Source organism: Halichoerus grypus, chromosome 4, assembly GCF_964656455.1.
Source record: "Halichoerus grypus chromosome 4, mHalGry1.hap1.1, whole genome shotgun sequence".
In the NCBI taxonomy this organism is placed as follows: Eukaryota; Metazoa; Chordata; class Mammalia; order Carnivora; family Phocidae; genus Halichoerus; species Halichoerus grypus.
In genome coordinates this window covers 2396397-2401201 of record NC_135715.1, presented here as the reverse complement: position 1 = coordinate 2401201, position 4805 = coordinate 2396397, and positions in this window count along the sequence as shown.

Genomic DNA, 4805 nt, shown 5'->3' with positions numbered 1-4805 from the left:
CCACTGCCGCGGCCAGCCACGCGCCCCTTCCACGGAGCGCCCACTGCCGCGGCCAGCCACGCGCCCCTTCCACGGAGCGCCCACTGCCGCGGCCAGCCACGCGCCCCTTCCACGGAGCGCCCACTGCCGCGGCCAGCCACGCGCCCCTTCCACGGAGCGCCCACTGCCGCGGCCAGCCACGCGCCCCTTCCACGGTGCTCCCACTGCCGCGGCCAGCCACGCGCCCCTTCCACGGAGCGCCCACTGCCGCGGCCAGCCACGCGCCCCTTCCACGGCGCTACCACTGCCGCGGCCAGCCACGCGCCCCTTCCACGGAGCGCCCACTGCCGCGGCCAGCCACGCGCCCCTTCCACGGCGCTCCCACTGCCGCGGCCAGCCACGCGCCCCTTCCACGGAGCGCCCAGTGCCGCGGCCAGCCACGCGCCCCTTCCACGGAGCGCCCACTGCCGCAGCCAGCCACGCGCCCCTTCCACGGCACTCCCACTGCCGCGGCCAGCCACGCGCCCCTTCCACGGAGCGCCCACTGCCGTGCTGCTCTCCTGCCTGCTGCACCGGTGCTCCACCATCACCCCCACTGTCACCCCCACCGTGACCTCTGTCACCCCACTATCACCCCCACCATCAACCCCACTGTCACCTCCATCACCTCCGCTGTCACCCCATCACCTCTGTCACCCCCGTCACCTCCGTCACTCCACCATCACCCCATCACCTCCACAGCTGCTCTATCACCTCCATGAAGCTGCCGTCTTCAGGGCCCCTAGCTCCTCTCCTTGGCGGTGCGCTAGCCCAGTCATCCCAGCAACCATCTTTGCTTTGCTGTCCCTACTTCACGGAGCCACGATGCAGACCAACCTTTCCACCCTCCACCCAGTATCACTTGGACTTGCAATTACTGAGGTCGGGATGCCAGGCCCTCCTCCTGGATCATGTGTCCAGTTGCTCCCTCACCTTCCTCTCCGCCAACACCAACTTGTGGCTTCCAGCCCCCCAGCACTCGCCCCTCGGGGTGGGAGGGACCTCACCCGTCTCACGTCCTCACGGAGGCCCACTGTCCCCCACACTGGCAGGGTCCCCTCCTCCCTATCTGCCCATCCTCAGACTCTCTCTAGAAGACAGGGCCCTTCTCCCTATTGCCTATTCCTTGGCTCCCCCTTTCAGGAAAATTCTTCAAAAAGTTTCTACTTTCTGTCTCCAAGTAGTCTACTTCCATTCTCTGTTTCCTCATTAAAACAAATTTCAATCTACAGAAAAGCTAAAGAGGAAAGCAAGGTACACCCTTCTAGACTCCCATGTTTACCATTTAGTCACTGAGATCTCAGTGCCCCAAACACTAAAGGCATCATTATTCCAGCAGGTTTTTTCAAAGTAATCTCTCCACCCAATGTGGGGCTTGAACTCACAACCCCAATACTGAGTCGGATGTTCCTCCGACTGAGCCTGCCAGGCGCCCCTATTCCAGCAGTTCTTAAATTGTGATCTGCAAGCCCTTGGGGATGCTGGGACCATTTCAGGGACCCAAAAGGTCACAGCCATATAAGCTAGGAGATCGGACTCCTTCCTGTGTTGACAAGCACACTGATGCAATGGTGAAAGTCTCAGCAACAATTTTCCTGGTTACTATTGTATGTTTCAGCGCTGCAGGTTTTAAAAAGCCAATTCTGCCTAAGAATGTCCCTGATGCATAAAAATAATTTTATTAAGTCTCAACCACCGAGTGCATATTGTGTGATGACACAAAGTATGCATGAAGGATTTCTGACTGCATACCCACGCACCCAGGTTGTCTCCAGGAAAAGCCTTGTCTGGTTGTGTTACAATGTAACTAGCTGGTTTTTTTCTGGAAACACTGTTTTTACTTGAAAGCATGACTAGTTACTCAGACCTGGGTGTTTGGCAGATACGATTTTGTAGAATTTCACCGAGTAGCCAGCCTGTTGCTTCAAGGGGAACAACGGACAGTATTTGTGTCTAATGATAACATTTGAACTTTTTTAAGATTTTATTTTATTTATTTGTCAGAGAGGGAGAGAGCACAAGCAGGGGCAGGGAGCCCGATGCGGGACTCGATCCCAGGACCCTGAGATCATGACCTGAGCCGAAGGCAGATGCTTAACTGACTGAGTCACCCAGGCACCAAAACATGTGAACTTTCAAGCAAAAATTATAATTTCCAAACTTGTATCCACCACCATGCACTTGACAGTTTCCAGCTCTGAACTTTTATGAGATTGTTAATGACATTAAGGTGATTTTTTTTATAATGTTTCAACACTTAGAAGATGTGCAGAACTCAGTTAAACAATATTTTCCAAATAGTTAATGCAGGATGTTACACAATCATGCATGGATTAGAGGCCCATTTGGTGGGCAAGACAAACAGACTTAATAACTGGGTGTAAGAACTCCATCGATATAGCCTGATTTAACACTGCAACTAACTGAGAAGAGTCTACCAATGTAGTTTTGGTGTTGTATCAAATGCCCACAATTAACTGCAAAGGCTATTAAAATATCCACCCCTTTCTCAATTACTTATCTGTATGAGACCAGATTTTCTTTACATACTTCAACCAAAACATTTATTTAAACCTTCTTTCTCTTTGAAATGTTTTATAGTTTTCAGTGTAGAGGTCTTTTTCAATTTTACTTTTTCAATTCGAATATAGTTAACCTACAGTATTATGTTAGTTTTGGGCGTACAATACAGTGATCAACAGTTCTATACATTTCTCAGTGCTCATCATGATAAGTGTGCTCTTAATCTCCTTCATCTACCTCACCGGTCCACCACTCACCTCTCCTCTGGCGACCACCAGTTTGTTCTCTGTATTTAACAGTCTGTTTTTGGTTTGTCTTTTTTTTTTTTTTTTTTCCTTTGTCTTGTTTCTTAAATTCTACATATGAGTGAGATCATATGTTATTTGTCTCTCTCTGACTGACTTATTTCACTTAGCGTTACACCCTCTAGGTCCATCCATGTTGTTGCAAGTGGCAAGATTTCATATTTTATGGCTGAGTTATATTTCATCGTATATACACCACCTCTTCTTTATCCATTCATCAGTCAATGGACACTTGGGTTGCTTCCATAGTTTGGCTATTGTAAATAATGCTGCAATAAACATAGCAGTGCATGTATCCTTTTGAATTAGTATTTTCATTTTCCTTGGGTAATTACTAGATCATATGGTAGTTCTTTTTTTAATTGAGGAACCTCTGTAATATCTTCATAGTGGCTGCACCAATTTGCATTCGTACCAACATGTAAGAGGGTTCCCCTCTCTCCACATCCTCACCAACACCTGTTGTTTCTTGTGTTTTTTTATTTTAGCTATTCTGACAGGTGTGAGGTGATACCTCATTGTGGTTTTGATTTGCATTTCCTTGAGTGATGATGATCTTTTCATGTGTCTGTTGGCCAGTTGCCCAGCTGTATGTTTTCTTTGAAAAATGTCTATTCAGGTCCTCTGCCATTTTTGGATTTTTGTTTTGTTTTGTTTTGTTTTGGGTGTTGAGTTATATAAGTTCTTTATATATTTTGGATACTAATCCGTTATCAGTTGCAAATATCTTCTCCCATTCAGCAGGCCGCCTTTTTGTTTTGTGGTAGCTTCCTTCACTGTGCTAAAGCTTTTTATTTTGGTGTAGTCCTAATCATTTAATTTTGCTTTTGTTTCCCTTGCTTGAGGAGACATACTGAGAAAAATGTTTCTATGGCCATTGTCAAAGAAATTACTGCCTTTGTTTTCTTCTATGAGTTTTATGTTTTCAGGTCTCACATTTAGGTCTTTAATCCATTTTGAGTTTATTTTTGTGTATGCTCTAAGAAAGTGGTCCAGTTTCATTCTTTTGCATGTAGCTGTCCAGTTTTCCCAACACCATTTTTAAAAAAAGATTTTATTTATTTGAGAGAGAGCATGAGCAGGGGGAGGGACAGAGGGAGAAGCAGACTCCCCACTGAGCACAGAGCTCGAAGCGGGGCTCGATCCCCTGGTTAAGGCAAACTTTTAACCAACTGCACCATCCAGGTGTCCCTTCCCAACACCATTGTTTGAAGAGACTTTTCCCCATTGTATATTCTTGCCTCCTCTGTTGTAGATAACATAAGCATGGGCTCCATTTCTGGGTTCTCTATACTGGTCCATTGATTTGTGTCTATTTTTGTGCCAGTACCATATTGTTTTGATGACTACAGCTTTGTAGTATACCTTGAAATTTGGGATTGTGATACTTTCAGCTTTGTTCTTTTTTTTCAAGATTGCTTTGGCGACTTGAAGTCTTTTCTGGTTCCATACAAATTTTAGTATTATTTGTTCTAGTTCTGTGAAAAATGCTGTTAGTATTTTGATAGGGATTGCATTAAATCTATAGGTTGTTTTGGGTAGTATGGACATTTTAACAGTATATGTTGTTCTGATCCACATGCATGGGATATGTTTCCATTTGCTTGTGTCCTCTTCAATTTCTTTTATCACCGTTTTATAGTTTTCAGAGTAAAGAGCTTTCCTCTCCTTGATTAGGTTTATTCCTAGGTACTTTATTATTTTTGGTGTAACTGTAAATGGGATTATTTTCATAATTTCTTTTTGCTACTTCAATAGTGTAAAAGAAATGCAACAGATTTCTGTGCATTAATTTTGTATCCTGCAACTTTACTGAATTCATTCATCACTTCTAATAGTTTCTGGTGGAGTCTTTAGGGTTTTCTCTACGTAGTATCATGTCATCTGCAAATAGATTTTCTCAACCAAAATGTTTAAACCTTCTTTCTCTCTGAAATGTTATAGTTTTCAGTGCAGAGG